Below are 26,618 nucleotides of genomic sequence, written 5' to 3'. Positions count from 1 at the left end.
ACAGGTGGACCAATCCATAGTCCACCAAAAATTTCAAATCCTCTCAGGCCACAAAACTCTGATTGCCTATCAGATACTTGCTTTATCACGAGCTGCAATCAGAGGTAGTGGCTCAGCTACCGTAGCTCCAATTCCACCAGTTCCCCTCACTCCTCCTCCTGAAAACTTATTCCCCTTCATCCATTTCTTCCCTCTGTCCCCATTCTCTCTGGCTCTCTCAGGTCTGACTGCACAGTTTGAGTGGCATGTGATCTCTAAAGCACTCACTTGTGTGCCATTTCATCTGAGGAGCAGCCTGCAGGGTTTCAAACAGGGATATCATCCTCCCATCAAACACATGAGGACAAATACACACTTAGATACACATCACAGAGTAAGACTTCAGGTTAGTGCTAACACAAAGAAAAATGGAGTTTGATAATATCTATGCAATTTTGTGAGTAGATAAACTTTGAACGCTAATTTAAATTGGATTTATCATGCACATTTCCAGCTCTATATTTATATTCTAGGGTTCAATCAGGCGGGGAGTTCCGGTCCTCTGAAATGATGCCAACTTAAAACTGCATTCTATCAAAAGGCCACCAGGGGGCGACCATTTTGGTGTCAAAAGGACTTCCGTCTCTATACAAGTCAATGGAGAATTCACCAACTTCTCACTTGATTTCTAACTTCAGTAAACGTTTTCAAAATGTGTTTATGGTCTCAATCGCTAGTTTAAAGCCTTCTTCAATGCAGTATGATGTTCATTTGGGACATTTTGGCCTCCCTGATTTTATATTTGACGATAAAGCAGGGTATGCATTAGGGCGTCGTGATTGACAGGTTGATTGGTTCACAGGTTCAGGAGGGCGCCTCATGCCCCTTCTGATGCCCATATAAGTAGAATCCATGTTTTTATTTTTCCTGAAATTTTCAAAATGGCCCTGCCCAGATCCGAAACTATTGGCTTCCGAGCAGCAGTCCACAAACCAATGGGTGACATCACGAATGTTACGTCCATTTCTTATATACAGTCTATGTGTTCAACTAGAATATCTTGATGATGAGGACTCCTTTTTTTCTTATACTGGTCCTTTAAGCAGCCCCTCAGTTCAGCCTCTGAATAAAATAGGCTGTTATAGCTCCTGTCTCTTTACGGCCTCTGTTGCCCCTCAACAGATTTCTGAAACCTAAACAAACAATAGTAGTCAGATTTTGCTTCTTCTTCTTAATCGTTACTCAAAATATAAACTTTACAAATACTTCTGTACATGTTGGAGCCCAAAACCCATTCAAAATATGCAAGTGGACAATGCAATACATAGCAACAGCCATAGCAACAGGGGCTACCAATGCAGGGTTGTTTTTGGGCATGTGCAACCAATCGAACACCAGTGCTATGGGAAAGTAGAGGTACCTTAGAACTAAGTTTGAGGTCTAGGGAAGAGTGACTATGGGAGCAAGATTTCTTTAGGCATTCATAATTCACCAGGCAATGGTGGTACAAAGCAATGACCATCCAAAAGCACCCGCAGGCACCCTAAAAAGTGTTTCCTATGTTTGAACTAGTGAATGAGGAAACATGCTAGGGTCAGCTATTATTTAGAAAAAATACATATGGACAGCTGGGATATCTGTGGGTGTGATAGAGTGGAAAAAATAATAACCTTTTATTCTGCTGAATAATGATGATGCCTATGTGTCTATATATTTAAGTATTACCAGCTGTCTTCTTGGCAAAGCTGCAGTCAAAGCTGCAGGGTCGAGCCAAAACATAAATCTGCAACGCCCATTGGAGGTAATGAATGAACCATTATGAAGAAAGATATGTGTCTGAAAAAGAAAGTAAAATTAATGGCAGCTGCGTGACAGACAGCAGTATTTTAGCCCTGAATGGCTCGTCCTTGTCCCAGCACCTTTGGTTTCAGTCTAAATATAGCTTTGCGAACTACAGCATGCTGTTAAATTGGGGTCTATTTTTTGATACCTTTAAGTCTGAAACACAATGTTTTAATACCTTATCAAAATGTCTTGTTTACTATCTGATTTAAAGAAAAAAAAAACATCTGACTACTACAATTGATGACCGGCCTGGCACTTTGGCAGCGTTTTGCAGTCAAATCATCATACAGAGTATGGCTTCACTGAAGAGCCTAAACACTCTTAATATGAACTAATGAATACATTAACCTTTGTGTCGTCCTCCCGGGTCAAATTGACCCCGTCTGTTTTGACTGTTCCTTCTTTCCTTCCTTCTTTCCTCTGTCCTTCTTTCCTTCCTTCTTTCCTCTGTCCTTCTTTCCTTCCTTCCTTCCTCCCTCCCTCCTTCTTTCCTTCCTTCCCTGCTTCCTTCATTCCTTCCATCCTTCCTTTCCTTCCTCCCTTCCTTCTTTCCTCTGTCTTTCCTTCCATCCTTCCTCCCTTCTTCTTTTCCTTTCTCCCTCCCTATGCAAATAATCCTAACTTAGTTCAGACTGATTTTGCTGGTATTTGAAAAGTTTAGTAGTACCAGTGCTACATAAAACATTTAGATTTTTCATTCCTTTATTATTTATTTATATGCCAAGAAGACACAATAGTCTATTTCCAAACCTTTCAACAGTTATATATCATCTACAACAAATAAAGACCAGGCCATAAAACCAGGTCAAAACCTACACATGGTGAGACAGAGATTCAAGTAACATCCCTCAGGGTTAACTGCACTGAGTCTGCTCTATGTGGGCACATCGCTGATGAATTTCACAGTAGTTTCTGTACCACTCATGAATCAAGACAGCCACCGCAACTGCTTACAACTTCCCACAAAACTCCACAATGAACAATGTCCCGAGGACGCTGGACTGCACTCAACTGTATCTTAACAACAACAGAAACACAAGAGCATGCATAAAAAAAACAACAACTCTCCAGCATTTCCTGGTTCTGTAGAAAAAATTGCACCTGTACCAATAAGATTACAAACAAAGACTAACGCTGCAACCGAGATCAGTATTTCTAGCTTAATTTAGATATTTGGAGATGTTTTTGTTTCGGTGCATAACTGCCAAAACATGAAATAATGTCAAGCTGGTTTTTATACATTGTCAGGAAATGTCCCTCATAATAAGAGAGCAAGTGTTTCCTTGCACAGATGTTCAACAACACAGGAAAAGAAAACAGGAATACTACTAGATTCAACAGATTATCATATGTTATCATACATTCAGTAAACTCAATGACACTGATGATTGCTGGTTAATAATGGTTGACGGTGATTTCATTTAACTACATGTCGCTCCTACTTCCCATCATTCGTCAAGGCATACCATCATTTTTATGTTGATTTCTTAAAAATCTTGGTATACTTGGGAAAGTGGCCAGCACTAATGTAATGCGTAAGTCAATCCTAATGGGCTCAAATATGTAAAACTGCCAAGATAGTCCATTAACTAGACACTGGGGTCATAAACTAGACATCAGAGGAAGTGTGTAGTTCCACAGCTTGGTAAAAAAAAAGATCGCAAAGGCACTAGAGCCGCACAGGCAAGAGAGGAAAATGACAGGATTTTAGAAAGAGCCAGAGCATAGAAATGGAAAAGAAAAAAAAAAGAAGTCTGAGCGAGTGAGTATAAAAGGCATCAGATGCCATGTGCTGTAAAGTGGCTCAAACCTACTTGGCACAACCATAACAGAACAGAGAGGAAGAAGTGTACTTTAGGGTCACTAAAAGGTAAGACCAGCAGGAGAACACACTTCACCATTAATACTACCTTTAAAAAAAAAAAAAAAAGCAGTGCTACAGTGCACTTTAAGTTATGGTTTGACTGTCTGGATGTAAGAGATGAAGTAGGAAGTATAAAAGAGGTGACTCCACTCCAGAGAAGACTACAGACAGGCCTTCAGTCATAACCATAGACTGTATATAAGAAATGGACGTAACATCTGTGACGTCACCCATTGGTTTGTGGACTGCTGCTCGGAGGCCAATAGTATCGGATCTGAGCAGCGCCATCTTGAAAATGTCAGGTGCATGCCGGGAAAAATAAAAACACGGATTCTACTTATATGGGCATCAGGAGGAGCATGAGGCGCCCTCCTGAACCTGTGAACCAATCAACCTGTCAATCACGACGTTGCGACGCCTTAATGCATACCCTGCTTTATATATAAAATCAGGGAAGCCAAAATGTCCCAAATGAACATCATACTGCATTGAAGAAGGCTTTAAACTAGCGATTGAGACCATAAACACATTTTGAAAACGTTTACGGAGGTTAGAAATCAAGTGAGAAGTTGGTGAATTCTCCATTGACTTGTATAGAGATGGAAGTCCTTTTTACACCAAAACGGTCGCCCCCTGGTGGCCTTTTGATAGAATTCAGTTTTAAGTTACTTCCGCCTTGGCCTCATTTCAGAGGACCGGAACTCCCCGTCTGATAAGCACGCACAATTATCTAATAAGAACAATTGTATAAGCAGAGTCACATAATTTCCTTCTCTGGTATTTTATTTTGTGGCTGCTGTAATAGATGAGAAAAGGGCCGCTGTTGATGGTACTACATGACCCACAGCTTTATGATTATGTGGAAAAAAAACATTCTCTCTGGTGCCTGAGTTGTGCCCACCGTCTCTCCAGGAACTGTAAGGACTAGGGAAGGAAGCAGTGGGGAACATTAACACATTTAGATTCATTCTAAACAGAAATGTGTAACAAGAATATTCATTTTGCTTGTCCCACATTGCATGGTTCTGTTGAGCACTGTGACACATTATGTTGGCGCTGAGAGAGTTTACATAATGGCTGGCGGAAATGTGTTTTGCACTTCAGACTTCCTGATGTGTAAAATGATTGAAAACATTCACAGATCTTCATGTGTCTAATATAATATAAAAATGTAACTGCAAACCAAATGAAAAGCCTTCAGTCTTTCTTTTACTTGCATAGGTAAAAATGCAGCAATTAACCCTCCTGTTGTCCTCGAGTCAAGGAAGGAAGGGAGGAAGAAGGAAGGAAAGGAGGGAGGGAGGATGGAAGAAAGGGAGGAAGGGAAGGAGGAAGGATGGAAGGAAGGGAGGAAGAAGGAAGGAAAGGAGGGAGGAAGGAAGGAAGGGAGGAAGGAAGAAGGAAGGAAAGGAGGGAGGAAGGAGGGGAGGAAAGGAAAGGAAAGGAAAGAAGGAAGGAAGGAAGGTAGGAGTGAGGGAGGAAAGAAGGAAGGAGAGAGGGAGGAAAGAAGGAAGGAAAGAAGTAGGGAGGAAGGAAGGACAGAAGGAAGGGAAGGAAGGAAGGAGGGAAGGAAGGACAGAAGGAGGGGGGAGGAAGGAAGGATAGAAGCAAGGAAGAAAGGGGAATGGAGGGAGGAAAGAGAGAGGAAGGAAAGAAAGAGAGAAGGAGGGAGGAAAGGAAGGAAGGAAGGAAAGAGGGAAGGAAGAAAGGGGGATGGAGGAAGGAAAGAAGGAAGGAAGGAAGGAAGGAAGGAAGGAGGGGAGGAAAGAAGGAGGGATGGAGGAAGGACAGAAGGAAGGGAAGGAAGGAAGGAGGGAAGGAAGGACAGAAGGAGGGGGGAGGAAGGAAGGATAGAAGCAAGGAAGAAAGGGGAATGGAGGGAGGAAAGAGAGAGGAAGGAAAGAAAGAGAGAAGGAGGGAGGAAAGGAAGGAAGGAAAGAGGGAAGGAAGAAAGGGGGATGGAGGAAGGAAGGAAGGAAGGAGGGAAGGAAAGAAGGAGGGAGGGAGGAAGGAAGGATAGAAGGAAGGTAAAAAGGGGGATGGAGGAAGGAAAGAAGGAAGGAAGGGAGGAAAGAGAAGGAGGGAGGTAGATCAGACGGAAGGAAGGAAGGAAGGAAGGAAAGAAGGAACAGTCAAAAGAGACGGGTCAGTTTGACCCGGAAGGACGACAGGAAGGTTAATCAAAAACGCTTGATGATTGCATATTAAAGCATAAATGATTGTATAACTTTATATATCACACACTACAACCTTAGTTCTAGTATAATCTCAGCTGGAAATGTGCAGAATTGTCGACAAAGAAATAAAACTGCCAAGCAACAACAGTGCAAGAGATGAATATACTAGAATTTCATAACGCAGACAGATTGAATGACACTCGGTTCCAATGCATTTATTCATTTAATACTTTGTTGAGGCTGTTCCAGCAATTTCATCTCACTCTTGTTCTCCAGGCCAACATACAGATTTTTGTCTGCATTTTGCCTCATCTCCACGGAAACTGCTTACGTTTCATGCTCGCTTTAATAAATGTGTCAATAAACTAAAACAAATCCTATCAGGAGAAAAAAGTGGCATGAATCAATTTTGGCTAGAGGCTTTCCTCCCATTCCCTCCTTTTCAGCAAGCTGATGGGTTTTGCTCCTCCACAGCAGCACAGTCATCAACTATGAGCATTTCACTTTTGACAACAAAGACATTCTTAAAAATCGCCCATTTCTCCTCCCTGGTGTGAGACAACACTTTCAGCAACAACCACCTGGCTGACTGCAATCACACACTTCAGTGAAACGCAATAAACGGTGAGTCTGAGATGAGAAACTGCAAAGGTGACCAAGGCAGTGATGGATACAAACATGGGGATCTGTCTTATTACCTCTTTTTTTTAAAGGTACAGACTTGAGCTGCATCAGCAAATACTGAGGAAAAATACTGAATTATTGTCTCATATGTAAGGTCCTACCCACTTAGAATTACTTATCATTGTACTTTAATAATTACTGTGCTTAGTCCAACATAAGTTTGACATTTTGTGGAGATTTTAACCCCAATTTAAGGACCTCAATCTAATATTATATTGTCATATTATAAAACATTGATGGTTAAGTTGGGATTCCTGAAATAAATTCCTTCAAAAAAGTGGGTGACCATCCCAGAACAAAAATTGAAACCAGGTACTGGACCGAAGAACCAGAAGTACCAAAGAAAGAAGAAAGTCTGCACACTGTAGCTCCCTTTGCAAACACTGGTTATCCCATTAAACCTATATAAGCAAAGGGAGTTACAGTGTGTGGACTTACTTCTTTATTCTATTCTTATTGTCAGTCTAAGGAGACATGCCACGAAAAGTCAAACACTACCAAGATGTAATGATTAGTTGAAGGTTAAGTCCATCAGCTAATGTTAAAATTAATTAATAATAGCTAGTCAACCTGTCAGGCAAAGGTGCTAAAAGCTAGACAGCCTTTCAATAGAGTATTTTTTAGAAGATTTTTTGCTAAAATGAGCAGCTCACAGTCAATGAGCGCTCAGATAAATCTTTTTTCTTGTCAACTTAAGTCCATGTGACAGATCATTGCTATCATTTGGGATCTAGTTTTTTTTTTACATTACTATAACAAAATGCATTTCATCATCATTCAAACACACCCTCAGTTCTTCGTGATAAAAAACAACAGATGTGACTTTTCGTTATCTTCAGCATTTATTTACTGAAACACTTAGTCTGAACTGTTCGCTTACTGCCAGATTGAGAACTTATTGCTAACCTCTGCTCACATTCACCATCACTTTTCTGCCGCTTGCACTTGCTCAACACCTTTACTTGCTATGCACACACATTATGAACAGCCCTACTCCTTAAAAGCAGCTTGGGTACAAAGAGTTTCCCAGGCAACGACACAGAGGTTGACTCACTTTTCAGAACAGCACTGCACAGAGAGGCTCCCAAACGTTATTGATTTCAAAATGAATGGATATTTGGCTTTATTTTTGGCATTAAAAAGAGATTTTTTTTGGCCTGGTGGGGGTTCTTGTTGAACTGGCGGCCTGCCAGTCTTCTACAATTATGGGGAAAGACTGGTATCATTACTAACCATGACCCAAATCATGGAAATACTCAGAGGATACCAACTTCTTCAGAGCCAGAGGGCCCAACAACCTGCTGCCTCCTGTTCTCTAAACCTACTTCTCTGTTTTCAACCAAGCAAACAAACAACACCTCCAAGCAATTTCCAGGTGTGAATCTGGAGAAGTACTTCGGTAAGAGAGAATCATTTTCAGCAAAACCACCCAGGTTTTAAAAAACATTTATTTTTAAAAAACAGGCTAGAGTCCAGTCTGGGAACTTTTGTTGCATCTCAACCCTTCATTTCTTGTCAGCTCTTCTGTCTAATTGAAGAAAAATACTTTTTAAAAAGTACCAAAATAACACAACTTTTCTACAACTTTTCCGGCGCTTTCTGTGACGCTGCAAAGTTGTAATTTGGGATAAAGAGATTAATAAGGCTTAGATATGGTGAATGATCTCAGTAATGGTGAAAACCCGCCACCAACTGGTAACCCAAGCTGTAGCTGTCAATCACTTTCAAAGTCTATAAAGGCCAATGTTTTGGATTTGAGCGGATGACAGAGTGCAGAGAGTATGGAAAGGCATTTAATTGGCGTTTGATTGCGTCACTCTGCGCTCATGAGCCAATCCACTGGGTCTCATTAATCGCCACATATGTGAGCGTTTCTCCAAAGCCACGTGTTGTGTAGGCTCGTCATCCATCACAGTTGGGCTACATAAGTCAACCCCTGAGCATCAATCCCATTTAAGTAATTAATCAACATATTTTGCTGTTCTTTTCTGTAGGGTCAGCCAAACACTGCAATGGCACAGATGTCCTCAGGCTTTTGGACACCAATGTAGCTGAATTTATATCCAAGGGACCGCTTTAGTCATGACTGCCAAGCTGTCATACACTGGACAATTGTTAAATCACTGTTCAGTCTGGTAAATGATGTTGGCTGGTATTTTGTCAGACACTAAGAGGGTTAATGGTCAAAGACCTTCAGGGCAAGAAGGGATCACGCAAAGAGGAAGAGTCCAGCAATGAAAAAATCATAAGTGCCTTGGTGGTTCCATGCAGTGGTCCAGCCTGGACACTGATAATCCCCCCCACAATCAAACAGAGAAAGACGGATTATGATTCCCAATCCCCACAGTCCCAAGATCCCCGGCCATTTGTGTCTGATGTTAATCTTTATTCCAAACAGATTTCAAACACAACACACTGGTACTGCAGGCCATCAATCATTTACTTGTCCTTTATTACTGGGGAACACATATTTTTTGGTTAGAGCCATTGTCACTGCTTTTGGGAAGAAACGGAAAATAAAGCTTGAGCCAGTGTCTAGCTGTTTTTTTTATCAAATTAATTTCAGCTTTGTGTCCGACCTGCAGCATAGCTATGATTTTTTTTCTCACAAATCTCCCGCATCAGCACCAGATTGTGACTGATTGAGATGCTTCTTTTACATTCCCCATTTATACACTATAACAATTCCCCCTTTTCCTTTTCAGTGTTTTGACTTGCATGCATGACTTTGTATGACATTGTAATACTGTCTCTTCTGGGGGAAGTAAATGTCAACCATAATTAATTACATATGAATATAACAACAGAAACATGTGTAGCTGCAATGCAGACAACTCAATAGCAATTGAAACAGAGTTGGATTGCTTGCTCACCAGCAGAGCTGCAAAAAATGGCAATAATTTAAGGCCTGTACAACTGCATGCATCATTTAATTTTAATTAAGCCCTTGACTTGAGACCTTGAATATATAAAATACAGACTCAAGCAAATTTTCTTTTCTTTTTTCTTTTTTTCAATCAACCGACAGGCTGACAGAAATTAAGAGATTCCTCACATCTGCAGAGCGAATGATCCACAATTTGCTTTGCTTTTCATTAGGGCTGACTATAATTAATCAGCAGAGAGAAATGAACAAAGTATTCAATCCACAGACACATTATGTGTGAGTTAAATGGCTCAAAACCTACAATATTGTCTGCACATATGTTCAGAACAATGACAGAAATGACAAACTCAAACAAAGCTTCCTGGACAATCTTTCATCTTAACCCTCCTGTTGTCCTCGAGTCAAGGAAGGAAGGGAAGAAGAAGGAAAGAAAGGAGGGAGGAAGGAAGGAAGGGAGTAAAAAGGAAGGAAAGGAGGAAGGGAGGAAGGAAGGAAGGAAGGAAGGGAGGGAGGAAGGAAGAAGGAAGGAAAGGAGGGAGGAAGGAAGGAGGGAAGGGAGGTTGGAGCAAAGAAGGAAGGGAGGTTGGAGGAAAGAAGGAAGGAAGAAAGGAAGAAATGAGGGAGGGAGAAAGGAAAAGTGGAAGGGAGGAAGGAAGGAAAGAAGGACAGAGGAAATAAGGAAGGGAGGAGGGAAAGGAAGGAGTCAAGGAAAGAAGGAGGGAAGAAAGGGGGATGGAGGAAGTACAGACAGATGGAAGGAAGGAAGGGAGGAAAGAAGGAACAATCAAATCAGACGGGGTCAATTTGACCCGGGAGGACGACACAAAGATTAATGATGCAAAACAAAAATAAAATGCTTTTTGATTGCATGATGCCAATAAAAACACCACCTAAACTACATCATATATAGAATGCATGGAATATTGGATATTATGGACCAATTCATTGCCTTGGTTGTGACATGTATGATAAAAGACTTGAGGGTACCTTGACCATGGTGGTACGGAATAGAAATGGTACAAAATAGGCCATAAATGCCCGGGAGATACGTGCAAGACCTTATGATAGCAATAACAAGTCAACTGATTCACTGAACACAGAGGCAGCGGGGAGGAAAGGGAAGTAAGATGAAGGTGCTCAGAACATGATCGTAGGAAGGGGGGTTTGGTGTGGTGAGCAACGACAGAAGATACAGAGGGGGGTAGAGACGGTGCCTATACTATACGTTTGTCAGGATGAAAGAGAGTCCGGCTTCAGCATCATTAATCACCAGCATACATCAAGCATAATTATCATAAATAAATAAAGAAGTAAATGAATTAAGGAATGGATGAATGGATGAATAAAATGACTTGAGTCGTCATACTTCAAAACAAATGAATGAAACAAATGAAGATATATGCTTCCATCCAACATTAGATTCCCTTTAAAATGAGTTAGAGATGTATTGTACCTTGTGTTTGAATGCCAACTTATGCAGCTTTTAATTGATTATTTGTCAGGTGATAATGTATTTTATAACAATGATGATTACAATAGTCAGTTATCACAATTAAGGTGTACTTTAGTAAAGTAGTGCCATGCTGAAACAATTAGTTTATTAAATAAACCAACTGATTAATTGTTTAACCCTCCTGATGTCCTCGAGTCAAGGAAGGAAGGAAGGAAGGAAGGAAGGAAGGAAGGGAGAAGGAAAGGAGGAAGGAAGGAAGGGAGGGAGGAAAGAAGGAAGGAATGAGGAAGGAAGGAAGGGAGGGAGGAAGGAAGGGAGGAAGGAAAGGAGGAAGGGAGGAAAGAAGGAAGGAAGGAAAGGAGGGAGGGAGGAAGGAAAGCAGGAAGGGAGCAAAGAAGGAAGGAAGGGAGGAAGGAAGGGAGGAAGGAAAGGAGGAAGGGAGGAAAGAAGGAAGGGAAGGAGGAAGGGAGGAAAGGAGGAAAGGAGGGAGGAAGGAAGGAAGAAGGAAGGAAAGGAGGAAGGGAGGAAGGAAAGGTAGGAAGGACGGAGGAAAGAAGAAACAGTCAAAACAGACGGGGTCAATTTGACCCGGGAGGACGACAGGAGGGTTAATTAATTTATCCAACATCCAAACAATCCAAGGTTCGAGCTAAATTGTGATCTAAATCCAAAATATCTTCATAACTTTTCTCTGTCAAACTTTATTTATTATGATTATTTATTTTTGGGTTTGGGACTAAACAAGAAATACCAATATGTTGACTTGGACTTTGAGAGATTTTTTAGATATTTAAAACTTTTTTCTGACAATTAATTAGTCAAAGAAGTGATTGACAGATTAATTAATAATAAAATAATAGTTATTTCCATGAAGAATGACTGAAACTGTGGGTTTAAATTATAATCTAACCTCTGACATTGTGTGCATTTCAATCCAGAATACCAACTGCTACCATCTGGCAAACGTTACAGAATCCCCATATGCAAGTTTAACAGATTTAAATATTCATTTGTCCCTACCTCCATTAGAATAATAAATAAGACTCTGTAAACAGCGTGAGGTATGCATTATTGTCTGCTATGACTGGTGTAATCCCCTTGCTGTTACCTTGTACGGAAGTTGTGGGAATGTGCAATATGTGTATTTATTTATGAATGTGGGAATGTAGCATTTCATCATTTATTATTGTGCAAATGTGCAATTCTGTCATTTATATTGTATAATGGTTTTGCAAATGTGCAACTTTACTTTTACTTTCTTTGTTCTTTTTAACTATGGCGGCAGCTGTCTCAGCACTCAAGAGTCCAAGACAAATTTCCCTTCAGGGACAATAGAGTATATATCTATCTATCTATCAATTAATTTTCTGTAACTTGTCCTTTTATCTGTAAATTCATAAATATATTGTTGGAGATTTGCTTTTAAAATGAAAAGAATTGGATGACTAGTGACAGTAAAGGAAGGTCAAAGCCAACAACAAAAACAACAATGGAGGAAATGTGAAGCTGACAGATAAAGTTGTACAGTACATACCATTTTCCTACAAATTTGCTGTATTTCTCTTGAGTGTCTGCAGATCAAGGTGCCATTTCAAATTTGTTGTCAGTGCATCAAAATGAGCGACATGTGTTGGCCTGGCAAGCCGGACTAACCTTTTCTGCTGACTCTGAAAAAGCAGATTTAAATCAATTCTGCCTCTGCAGGAAACCACACGTTTGTAAGACTGACAAGCAGAAGATACTTCTCTGAATTAAAAAAAAATCGAATTAGAAGCATCTTCTATGAATGAAGGATTTAGGGGTCAATATTATGTTAATTTCTTGGAGTGTGTGAGCATATTTTTTGTTTTTTATGAGATAGACATAAAGACTGACTATAACAGAGGGCTTATCTGCTGGCAGCAGAAGCCTCTCCATCCATCTCTTATGTGACCATCTCTGTCAGCTCTGGACGCTGCTCCCATCCCTCTGGGTCTTTAGATCAACATCACGCTACATAAATTCATCTCCCGCAAAGACACACACACACACACACGAAAAGAAACCCACACATGTAGGGATGAATAAATAATGCTGTCTCTCTGAAGATGTCTTGTATCAGGAAGCCAGTGAACTGGGCTGTGAATGAACTGTCAGGTCAAGAGGAAGACAATTCAACTCACAGGAGGTTATTCATCAAGTGTCGTGAAGTTTGTTTGGTTTTTTGTGTAAAATTACACAATAACCCACTATATAAAATACTTTGTTCTTATTTCAATACTATGTTATACAGTGAATGGATGCTACTGTTTGTTCATACAACAGATGCAGTATATGGGTCAATGACGTGACACAACACAGTGTCAAATAGTGTAACCAGTATTTTTCATAAACATCTGATTATATACAGGAAAATAAATGTGAACTAAAAAGTGGAATAAATAAATAATAATAAATAAATATGCAACCCTATGGTTTTTAACAAATTTCACATAATTTGTCAAAAGTTATTTAGTAAAAAATGTTGTTTTTAGGATACGTCCTGCTCAGTATTGATACAATTGCTTTACAATTTAAATGTAGAAATACTCAAAAATAAGTATATTTAAATACACTCTAGGTGGATGAAATATTTAATATTTATCATTCTTTTGTGGTTACACCATTTGACATTTTCAGGAGCATTCAGTCTTACTTTAGGTAAAAAAGCAAATGGTGCAAATGTCATTTCAAAAGATGAAAAAATACTAAATGTACATTTTAACAAACCTGATGCTGCTTTAACCCAGATACACTTTTCCATTCACTTCAATGGGAAAATGTTGGACTGGGACTGTAAATAATGTGGTATTAGATGTTTAAAAGGCAAATTGGAAATACATCACTTTGTAAACTGAGGCATTCACGTTTAGCCTTTAGCAACACAAAGCACACAAGTGGCCCTTAAATAATAATAATAGCAAAGATAGTAATTCAGCGCCATAGTAAACTCAGACACACAACCTCAACTGGACTATACAGGTGGCGTAAGTGAATTGTCTAAATTCAGAAACCGTGTCTGTTATGTTTAATAACTCCTCACTTGAAAAGCCAATATCACCTGCTGCAGTATCTCTCCTCCTCAGGTAATGTGTTTTTAATGTTATTTTTCCATTGCTGCTATCGTTCGTAGAGGTCTGGATAACATTATGTGTGCTTTTTTCTTTTCTTTTTTTTTTTTAAACCTGTGTCGACACTGGAAAATAGGACAATGGCGTGTTGCTCTGTCAGAGTGCCTGTTCCATCCGTGCTGATGCATGTCTCACTGCCGCTGGAGCCTGGCCTTACATAGATAATAACAGTGTCTGTTTATACACATGTCAAACATCGCCAGTGTGCTTTGGCCTCGTAACTGTAAGTGAGTAAGAAGAAGTGAGTGGGTGTAAGTAAGTGAGCCAAGAAGTGAGTCAAACATTCACTCACAGTTGGTGTTTCTCCTAATTGAAGCCAGTAAGAGGCAAAACAATGTCTCATTCATTCAGGATTCAGAATGTTGTAGTAACTTTGTCAGCGATACTGCTGCACACTGCACTTTGCATCCAGCGAGACACACTGTGTCATTGTCCGTTAATGACAAGTTGACTTTTTAAAAAAAATCAATAAATAACAATACTTTTGTTATTATCAAGACTGCTGTCAATTTTTTAACCCTCCTGTCGTCCTACCGGGTCAAATTGACCACATCTCTTTTGACTGTTCTTTCTTCTTCCTCTTTCTTTAATTTTTCCTTTGTTCTTCCCCTCCTTCTCTCTTTCTTTGTTCCCTCCTCCTTCCATACTTCTTTCCTCACTTCCTTCCTTCCTTCCTTCCTCCTTCCCTTCCTTCTCTCCTTACTCCCTTCCTTCCTTCCTTCCTTCCTTCCTTCCTCATTCATTCCTTCTTTCCTTTCTTTCTTCCTTCCTTCTTTCCTTTCTTCTTTCCTTCCTCCCTCCCTCCTTTCCTTCATTCTCTCGTTACTCCTTTCCTTCCTTCCTTTCTCCTTTCTTTCCTTCCTTCTTCCTTTCCTTCCTTCTCTCCTTACTCATTTCCTTCCTTCCTTCTTTCCTTCCTTCCTTCCTTCCTTCCTTCCTCCTTTCCTTCCTTCCTTCCTCCTTTCCTTCCTTCCTTCCTTCCTTGACCTGAGGACAACAGGAAGGTTAAGCAAGCATGTTGGTTGTTATTGCATTTTATTCCTTTTGTCGGTAGAAAATCATCACAGAGCTTTACAACAGGACCTAAAGAGAAAGGGTTTTCAACATGAATACTGCTACGTGCAGGACAATAATCTTTCATTCACAATGTATCTAATACGCAATAATGATTTTTTTTTTTTAAAGGAAAAGTAGACAAATACAAGTATTTATATGCCAAAATCATAATGAAAACGGTACAAACACACTCTCAAAGCAACTTTCATCTAATTTGCAGTTGGTGGAAATGAAACGCGTCCAAAGCTGTAGCTCATACTGATAATTAAGCATGTGGCCCTTGAGACCGCCACGTCTCTGCACGATTAAAGACAGGACTGTAATGAAGGGAGGGACGACGACTCAGACAAATGGAGAAGTGGAGGCATTGATAAAGTGGAGATACAAGTAGTATGCATCACCATGTTTCAATGAGACAAAAGCACAGGAAACGTATATCGGTGTGTTTTGTCCCAAACGACAAAGAGGCATCACTAAATAAAGTTGAGAATAAAAGGAAGACTGTCAGGTTTTTAGGGTTTCATTCTTACTAGCACAATGGTAAAAATTAATGAACTCCGAGATTCTAAAAGTCTAGGAAGTTTAGAGATATAGATGTCTACTAAATCATGCTGAGCTCAACACTAACACCCAGAATTAATAGGTTGGCTGGACTGTTTGTGGCAGAACTCGTGTAAAAGTTAAATCACACACACACACTGGTCATCTACAAGGTGATTACGATGTTCCACTCTTGTGATTTTAATAACAACACACAGAAGGTCATATTACAGAAAGCACTCACATTTACCTTGGAGCTTGTTTACAAACTGTAGAAGATAATCAAGAAAAAATAAGAAAGAAACTAAGGGGAGGACATTAAAACCCTCATCGTGTGAACATGGGGGATTGGTACTTTTTGTCACTCTTGCTCTGATTAAAAAGTATATATATTATAAACTTCACGTACTAACCTTTTCCTGAGATTTTGACTGTGTCTCTTGGGTGTTTCATCAAGTACAAAACTTTTATTTTGTGAAAACAAGTGGTTGAATACAGGATTAAGATGGCAACCCCTGTTTCTATTCAAAATCTGGTACCATGGACATATAGGGTCTGATTTACTAAAGGTTTGCGTGTGTAAAAACGCGTGCAAACTTGACATCACCTGCAGAAAATGTGCAAGAATATGTAATATGAGGCGTTTTAACCCCAGTGTGCAAAATACAGGGAGGAGAAAATGCAAATATGTTATTTAGCACACACATTGAGATTTACCAAACCTGAAGGTAATGTTGCTGAAGCTAACTGTGTCTATAAATAATAAGTTTGAAGGACAGGTATTAACCGGCTGTTACTATGGAGACGAGGAGACGGAGGCACAATGACGGGATACACACAGGACGGAGTTTTTCCACCTGTGTTAATATTTTTTGTGGAATATTTTCGGTTCTACTTACAGCATTGACTTTGTGACTAATACTCTCCCATATGTGGGTTTTTCTGGTAATATTTGTTTTTATTATAACTCAATATATTAGTTAACCTCTTCCACTAGAACCTGATCACATTTCATTTTGCACTTGCATCTTTCTGCTCGTCCAAACTCTCCATTCAGACACAAAACCCTCATTTAAATACTGCTGTCTCCACCTGTTGCATCTGTTTTCATTTACAGTTATTCTAAGAAGATCAGCTGCAAAAAGCACGCAATCTATTATCCACTATTTGGGATCTTAGTAAATCAGGCCCATAGTGTCATACTATAAATTCAAAAGCTTAGGAAAAAAAGGTGTTTTCTCGTGGTCAGTAATGAGTGATATATGCTTAAATTTGCATAGACTGAAATAAAAGCTTTAGTGTAGATAATCAAGACTGGATTTCTATTTTCAACCCAAAAAAATCTAATGTTTTCATTATCAAACTGCAATGTGGCTCTGAAGGTGCATATTAATGAACACTAAACACAAACATGGGTTTTGCTGTTAATATGTTATTTATGTCTTCTTGTTCACTGCTTCACCAACTTGACAAAAATAAAATGGCACCATTCAAACAAACGCTTCCAATCTGCCGCTCTGTTTGATGTCATATCTGAAAAGATTAATGACATTCAGGATGTGAATGAGGCTTTTACCCAGCAGGATGTGATCTCTAGCTTCGGTCAAGGACATTGGGGGGGGGGGGGGGGGGGGGGGGTCGGCAACACTGCCAGTCGATCAGTGGATCATGAATAATTCAATTGGTTTTGGTAATGAACAGTGTTTTAGTATACTGTAGAGGTGTGTGTGTGTGTGTGTGTGTGTGTGTGTGTGTGTGTGTGTGTGTGTCTGTGTGTGTGTGTGTGTGTGTGTGTGTGTGTGTGTGTGTGTGTGGTACTGAAAACCTGATGATTTAAGAATAACACTAAACAACCAATGTGCATCACAGACAATTAGTAGTAAATACCATTGACTGTATAATGACACCAAAATGGCCGCCCCCTGGTGGCCTTTTGATAGAATGCAGGTTTAAGTTACCTCCGCATTGGCCTCATTTCAGAGGACCGGAAGTCCCCGCCTGTATACAATATACAGTAATGGATGTAATGACAGCTATCCCAAAAGTGAAGCCAAAACATCTTAATCGCCTCCTAGTGGCTGGCTGCAGTATAAGTCATAAGTACCACCCCCTCCATGTTAGCGGATGGGACATGTCTCGGACTAAAAAAATCAAAGTATGCATCAAATGAATTTTTCCCAAAGATGGTTTCTGTCATTTTTGGTAGTTCTTATCATGCTAATAATTGTTCAAGTGCTCATTTGTCTGATAAGTTTGTTTTTAATTAAATTATGTGGCTGTATTTGCAAACCCTAAGTAAATAAAAAAAGCTTGTTGTAGCTGTATTGAAAAACAAACATTACTTAAAGGTATTCCTTTTAAAAAGAAAGGATGGTCACTTGTTAAAGCAAACACTGAAGAGCATCCATTTGATATAGCCTTTATGACTTTGACCAGGCTGTTGATTCCAACCTGTAACATGCAAAAAAACAGAATCCATTACAAACCTACCGGGGGTTAAAAATAACGAGCAACAGCACACAGTGATGATTTACGACAGGCTTGGGACATATCTTAGGAAGGAAATGAGAAAAGATAATTTGGCTGTAGTTTAATGGGACAATGGTTATTTCACTCTGCCCATAGTCCCGACTATTGTAAAAGGGAGACAGAGGGGAGAGGGGGAGGAGGAGGAGGAAGAAGAAGAGGAGAAAGGCACCTTCTTCCCAAATCAAACTGATCCTAATGAAAAAAATGAAGGAATAAAATCAGAAGTAGACCTATCACTATATATGCTCTTCATGCATGTCAGGATATAACTGAAAAAGCTGGACATTTTCTTCCCCACTTTTAGAAACGCTAATAATGGGTCAGTGGACAGCACTTAAGCAGCTGCTCCCTCAGGAGCGATTACAGAGCACTATGACCCAACTACCCCAATCAATTCCCAACACTGAGGTGGGCCTCCGCTCCAGTGGCAACCTACAGCGTACAAACCCACAAACATGCAGCCGAACGCGTAACAAGCTCAAGGTTACACCGGGTCTCGATGCGGACAGCTATTGTTAACCCGTCTGCATTTTTAATGTGGCCGTGAACCGCTGTACCTTTTATGGAAATCACATTCATTTGCCTTCAGCCATCCAGGGACCGAGACTATTACATCACTCTGAAATGTCCTTGTAGCAGATAACCAGATTTACACTTCCTTGCATTCGGCATATAGACATTTGTCCCCTTCTGTGTTATCTCTCATTCCCAAAAAACAAAACCACAATGAAAGACTTTAATATTTAGTTGCTGGAAATGTAATAACAAAACTACCCCAGAACCATAGCAGGATACCGTATGTAAAAGATGATGAAGTGAGATAAACAGTACACCATAATGCCGCTTTGTTGGCTGCAACAAAATGGCCTGAATAACCACCTAAATCCCAACAACCGAGTTATTTCTCCTTGACTTCTGTGTCTCCTTGACTACTGCTCCCTCATCTCCAGTCATCACCTTTCCTTGCATTCGGCATATAGACATTTGTCCCCCTCTGTGCTATTTCTCATTCCAAAAAACAAAACCACAATGAAAGACTTTGTTAAATAATGCGTTTCATCTTACCTTCCAACAAAAGATATACCGGAACCTTTAATATTAGCTGCTGGAAATGTAATAGTAAAACTACCCAGGAACTGTAGCAGGATACAGTATGTAAAAGATGATAAAGTGAGATAAACAGTACACCATAATGTTACATACATGTCGCTTTGTTGGCTGCAACAAAATGGCCTGAATAACTACCTAAATCCCAACAACCAGTTATTTCTCCTTGACTTCTGTGTCTCCTTGACTACTGCTCCCTCATCTCCAGTCATCACCCCTCATTCCAGCACCAGCAAGCTCAGTGCTTCCCCTCCACGTCCTGATCCGCTGCTCTGATACAGCTTCCTGCTGTTGTGTGGAGTGGACTCCCCTCCCGCGGATCACAGCTCAAACACCTCTTCCTGCTGCGATAATCTCTATTAAACCATCTGCACTGTCGTCTCCCCCGCAGCTCCGGCCCTGAATGGCAAAGTCGCTCCCGCACGACTACAGTACTCCTTACTGTACACATCAAACAGGCGCACTTCAGACAAGTGTAGCAGAACTGTAGGATGGCAATTGAGGTTGAGCCTTTTCCTAAGTACCTTTATTCATTTAATATAGCTAGTCTGATATTGGTACTTAAATATATGGACTTGGGAAAATATAAGGAGGAGGGAAAATGAGGTTCAGAGCTTCTTCTGTTTGAGAAGGTCAAGGATATATTAGGTACTGGTTAGAGTGAAGAGGCTAATCTATAAGGACAGACTGCAAGTGCCTGAGAATATATAGTGAATAGATAGTTTTTGTGGGGGGGGTTTTATCTGTTAAGCTCCAAAAAAAATAGTTTAAAATAGAAATTTCAGTTTTCTCTAAACAACATTGAGCTTATTTTCATAGTTTTAGTAGCCACAGTATTCATTCATATCAATAATAATAATAACACTGTTAATTAAGTTAATTACAGAGATCTGGGAATGCTGCAAAATTCCTGAAACAATGTCCAACAGGGTAAAAAACATAAATAGTTAGATGATCAGACAAGATTTCAATAAACCCTCAGGTCAATATAAACTGTTTGAAAAGGTAAGCCTTGATATTATTACTACTATCTATATTTCAGGTCACTTTTGGTTGTTCCTTTAAAGAGGGTTACAAAACGTCTTCTTTACAACCCATTTCATCATCTGACTGCAAGTGTTCTTTGCCCCACCGGAGTTGGTTATTTCACCATGTTCCCCAATCGCAGTAATTACTTTGGCAATTACAATATTATCATAACAGGGGAAAAAAATGTCAAGAACTATGAAAATAAATCTTAAGTTGTAAATGAGGCAGTTTTTTTGTGCCAAAGAGAGCAGTGCTACTACATATCTTCACTAGTGTGTCCTGAAGCCTGTTCTTATTTATGCTACTGAAAAAAATCTAGATTAAGCACAGACGTTGAAAAGTTAAACAGCCATACTACAAGAGTTTATAGCGTCTTATAGTGTGCACATCATTTACAAACCATTACCAACACTAGACAAAGCTGTTATCCAGAGAAGTAATAGTTTGTCCCTTCTATCCCATTACACAACATCCCATTAAGTCAGTGCATAACTTTAACACACAGAAATTCAATTTACCACTCCAGACTTCCTCCTTCACTCTATTGATTATATCAACTTTTCCTCCATTAGCTAAACAACTAAAACTAGGCATAAGTATCGTGTCATAGACTGTATATAAGAAATGGACGTAACAGCCGTGACGTCACCCATAGGTTTGTGGACTGCTGTTTTGAGGCCAATAGTATCGGATCTGAGCAGTGCCATCTTAAAAATTTGAGGTGCATATAACCACAAAACTCTGGAGAAAACTGTTGGTGTGAAACAAGTTCACAGCTATTTCCTGCAGTCTATCTGTCCGCGCTCCTGAACCTGTGAACCAATCAACCTGTCAATCACAACGTAGCCATGCCCTAATGCATACCCTGCTTTATCGTCAAATACAAAAATCAGGGAGGCCAAAATGTCCCAAATGAACATCATACTGCATTGAAGAAGGCTTTAAACTAGCGATTGAGACCATAAACACGTTATGAAAACGTTTACTGAGGTTAGAAATCAAGTGAGAAGTTGGTGAATTCTCCATTGACTTGTATAGAGACGGAATTCCTTTTGACACCAAAACGGTCGCCCCCTGGTGGCCTTTTGATAGAATGCAGTTCTAAGTTACTTCCGCATTGGCCTCATTGCAGAGGATCGGAGCTCCCCGCCTGTATCGTACATGTTCAATATGTGTGCTGTCAACTTTGTGTAACAGGGTAAAACACTGTGGTAAAAAGATGGAGATAACGGAGGCCTCCACAGGGAACGTGCATCCAGGTCACCAAAATCCCTCTCGGAATAAATCTGTATTAGTCCGTTATTTAATCACTCAGCTCAATATTGAGGAAAGTGGTTGCATGGGTCATTTCTGAACTCCTCGGGGACGGGCAACAACTTTGCTGTGCTTCCAATTAACTTTACTTCAATACATGACACAGTGTACGGCTTAATAGACACACACTGTAATTGAAACATCTGCATGAAAATAAGCAGTGAACAATGCAGTGTAAGCATGAAGTCTCTTTGAGCTCATACACCGCATTGATTTTCCATCACTTTCCACATACTGGGAGAACGATAAATCAGCCATTTAAATTGTACTGGCTGGTCCAGCAGGGTAGAGTGTACCAACCACTGCGTGGACAGCCACTGTGTTAAAGCTCCTGCAGCGCTGCAAATGATATTCAAAAAGGAAACTTAGCAGGGGACAATCAAGGACAGAGAAGTTTAATTGAGGTCTCAGGAATCTCTGCTGGAGCCGAACAAAAACCCAGAAAGACCCCACTGTTGCACGGTCGCTTAATCTTTTCAATCACAGCTGTGTAAAAGGGCCAGGATCAACACTGGGTATTCTGTTATGTAATGGTCTCCATCATCTCCTTTTTCACACCCACAGAGCCAACAAATATTGTAGACATTGGATGAAAAGCTCTCAGTCAGGCGCTGAACTTGAGAATCAATCAGCAGCAGACCAAATCTCAATCAATTATTCTTTCTCAAGAGCTTTCAGAACCTCGGATGAAGAAAATGACTGTCGTGACATCCCTACAGCTGATAGTGATGTGTGAAGTCAATGCTGATTGAGTCAAATATCTGACCTGATGAAATATAAACCAGTTACTTCAGGCCTTATCACGGAGTAATTAGTCTGTCTCTCTGGGATTTCAGTGCTGAGGTCTTTATAAAAGTGACTATGCCCACTATAATGTTTTGAGTTTGATGTGTATTGCAATATTAACACCAATCTTTGGTGGCTTGTAGCCTTTGAGTGATGAGTAAAATTGAACATGACAATACTGAATGAACCGCTGTGAAGATCAGGCAGATTTCAGCTAATTTAACATGTGTGTAAATAATACCTATAACCCAGAATCTCCCCAGGCTGAGAGTAAGTGTCAAGATTGACATTTAGTCGATCTGACTGACGTGTGATGCAGGAACCTGCCTGAGGTGTGGAGCTAAAAAAGAAACTGTGATGCCTGCAAACACGCTAAATTCAATCATGCCCTCCGAGTGTTAAAGTGAGAAACAAGGGCCAGGCAATCTGTGGAGAGCCTCACACAGCTCAAGAAACTGGGAGCAACAGGTTAAATAAAAGCACCAGACTGCTAGAATCAAGGTTGAAGTGATTATCAGTAGACTACAAATAGTGTAGAGCTCAAAAATCAACTAATCCAGGTTTCTGGCAGAATGTGTTTCTCACTTTTCTACATCACTGTAGTGCTGCTGGTGAAGGTCTAGTCATCTGTACAGGGACAGCTGTTCTCAAACCTAAAAATAACCTACAATCTGTTGTCCACTACCAACAACAAAGCGCCCTGATCGCTGCAGAGCGGCCGTCTTGGGGAAACTTGGCAAAACTGCTGAAGAGATTCACACATAAAATCTAAGACCTTCACATCTAGACAGAGGGGACGTTACCAAAATAAGGTTAAAGGCATGAAGCTCTGTTAAAAACCCAACTCTGTTTTTAGGGATGCTGGAAGGTACTGAAAACTATGTTGAATAGACAGAAAATTATCCAGCAACAATTCAGATAATCAATGTATTGATTTCACTTGGTTTAGCTTATAAAGTTTAAGGACTTGCAGCTTTTTACAGTTTTATATATTGCAAACTGGATATTTACTTTGAGTTCTGGGCTGACCGATAAACCTTTGCACTGTTGGATAAAAAGATATTTTAAGATATTTTGCTGCGGGAAATTGCAGTGGGAATAAGTCACCATTTCCTTATGTTTTATATGCCATATAGTTTTCATTAAATAGGAAAAATAATCAACTACTTAATTATTGATGTGACAACTGTTCTTTCTCAAAATCTGGGCAGACAGATGCTGTGCACATCTGCAGGTCATAACATCAAAAATGAAAGGATTGAAGGAAAGCTTCTGAAATCACAAGGGGAGAGCGTCCACCTGACCGAATCACTCCAACATTTACAACATCAACCTTTACTGTCTCTTTGTCTCTCTTTCCCTCTACCAGCACCAATCACCCACACAGGGATTAAAGCACTTTAGAGCAACACCATAATCAGGCTGCTCTTTAATCTCTCCTCATTTTCTGAACTCTAAAAAAAATGTTATGTCTGCAGTAATGTTTCTGGCATCACCCAGAATGAATCCCCCAGATACAACACTGCTACAGGCATCCGCTGCTGTACATGACTACAACACAGCTTAAATTAAATCAAACTTATTCCAACTCAAATAGGTTTGCAATATAGCAATTTTTCTGTAATTTTTTCCTGTCGTACCACTAAACCAATCACAAGACTGTGCCTTTACGTTCCCAATCCCTTTAAAATATGGGAAAACCTTTTTATTGGAAGGTTGGATAATTTCATTGAGAAGAATAAATTGCTGACAGGCGGCCATTATGGATTCAGAACAAACAGATCAATATATATATATATATATGGCATTAATTGGGTTAATAGAAGAAATAATCAGTTGTGTAGATAATAAGAAATATGCAGTGGGAGTATTTATATATATTTTTAAACGCATTTAATACCACTGGTCAAGATATAACTCAATAAAGTGGAAAGGTGTGATATCAGGCAACAATTGTGCAGATAGGTGACTACAAATGAACTTTTTTTGGATTACTTGTGGAGTTCCACTGTGGTCTCATACATATTATATATGTGTTCTTATTTATTCAGATTGGGATGTTTTGGTGGTTTCACATTCATCGTTATGAGATTGCTGCCATACATTAAAATGAGGGCAAGACTCATTTCAATTCTGGGAACACTGATGCTTTGCTATTTTCTGAATGTTTTATTTGATGTCAGTTTCAATATTACTGCTGTGTTTGTCTTTATAATAACTCATAAATCACTGTGCGTCTCTGCCGGATGGAGGGATCAGGAGGAATTACAGTGACGTTAGGCGTCACTTAGCTGGACCGAGACAGCATCTTGTTTTAAAGACATTACTGTTCTTTAAAAAACAACCAAAACTGATTGTGAGGACACACACTCAGTCCAGTCAACGCATCCTTTAGAAAAGAAAACACAGAGTTCACAATTATTTATCAAAAACTTTTTTTTTTCATCTAACAATTTGGAGCACGGCCTCGCTGAAGCACCTCTGGAAGACCTGAGTGAAAACAGTGACACTCAGTTCAGTACTGTGGAAGAAGGGCTTCTTGTCCTTGATGCTCAGCTCACATTGTTAGAATAAGAAAAAAACAAAGGAGCCCAGGTGCCTTGTGGGTGGGGCAGGTTTTGATAGCTCGTTCCACAGGGTTCAGCACAGCTGCTGAGAGCTGTTGGCTAAGAAGAAACAGTAAATTATTTAGACTCATCATTCGGAGTCCGGCTGTGTCTTTAGGCCAGAGTTTCTGCCGTGTGAAAGCCCAGACACAGAGCGGAGTGAAGAGACAGTCCTCTCACTGTACAGCATGCTAACAGGAAGCTCAATGATTTCTGATATATTTGAAGAAAGGTCACCAGGGGGAAAAAAAACTAAAGAGAATTTAATGGATAAGATTTAGACACTGTCAGCACTTTTTGTTGGGAGGTTGTTTTGAAGCATGGAAGAGGTTGTTTTCATTACATGTTTAACAAAGCTTGATAAAAAAGGAGGAAAAGAAGTTCAGAAATTTTAACTACTTATTCAGGACACACTTTTAAGCAGCTGGAGTGAAGGATGGCTTCGTTGCGTAGCAGGTCGTTTTTTTACTGTAAGAGAGCTACAAACATGTAAAAATGGTTTGGCAAAGAGATGTAGAAGCATGTAATTACACTGAGTGAGCAGATTACATAACGCCAGTAATCCTACAGCAGAAATAGTGTATGATACATGTATTAGACAAAGTAAAACAAACAAAATAATACACAATTACAAATTGCTCAGGCTTAAAGGGGAATGTTGGTTTATGAATGTCTCCACTTGCAGTCCCAGTTTTAATTTGAGGGGGAGGGGAGAAAACTGGTATTAGGATAAAGTATCAATAGTAGTGGAGAAGAAAGTGAGATCAGTCAGCTACTAGTGAAAATGTTCTTTAGAGCTATTATCTATCTCCCTGGGCGGTCATGATGAAACTGGGAAATGAGTCTGCAAAAGTGCAAGTGTAAACAAATTGGCCGGAGATTACAAATCAGCATTATTTCAATTTACTTACATACAATAAGAGGCTTATCACATATGAGATAAAGGGGTAAAAGTTAATTTATTGGCAAATTATTTGAGGTTGGATCATTCCATTAAAATATAAGCAAGGATAAGGGAGGTAAAAAAAAAAAAAAGAGAGAGAGAGAGAGGGAGAAGAGAGGAGGGAGGGCTGAGAAATTATACAGGAGGAGATCAGCACATCTATCACTGTCGCTGTGCAAAGTTAAAGTCGGGTGAAAATTACAGAGTTTGGCTGGCTTAACACTTCAAGGACACACACACACACACACACACACACACACACACACACACACACACACACACACACACACACACACACACACACACACACACACACACACACACACACACACACACACACTCGGCCTGTGGGCTGCAGAGGTGATGTGTCAGCAGAGGTTTGAGTGAGAGAGGACCAAAAAATGTTGTCGGAGCTCAATCTAACAGAGGTGCAGGCGAGGCTTGGCACGTTACACCTTGTTCACACAGGAGATGAAAACGTCTGATGTATGCAGCGGAGTTACAGCCGGGCCGCTCGGACCTGAAGTACATTTTTTTACAGACTGCACCAGTTTTATCACCTTTCCCCTGTGGACAGAGGCTGTACTTACATTGCTCAGAAGTCCTCGTGTATTTCAAGCTTATCTTTGTGTGAACAGGTAAAAAGGCAGGTGTAGGAACTCTCAATCTT

General features: G+C 39.9%; 1 protein-coding gene across 1 annotated transcript in view; it reads right to left on the bottom strand.

The window, feature by feature from the left end:
• The window catches only part of tmem104 (transmembrane protein 104), a 70,173-nt gene that overhangs the window by 19,149 nt on the left and 24,406 nt on the right, over positions 1 to 26,618 (bottom strand). The gene's annotated exons all lie outside the window — the stretch shown is intronic.

This window comes from Scomber scombrus, chromosome 18 (assembly GCF_963691925.1).
Source record: "Scomber scombrus chromosome 18, fScoSco1.1, whole genome shotgun sequence".
Classification (NCBI taxonomy): domain Eukaryota; kingdom Metazoa; phylum Chordata; class Actinopteri; order Scombriformes; family Scombridae; genus Scomber; species Scomber scombrus.
Note: the sequence above shows the minus strand (reverse complement) of the source record. Positions and strands in the feature narration are given on the sequence as shown.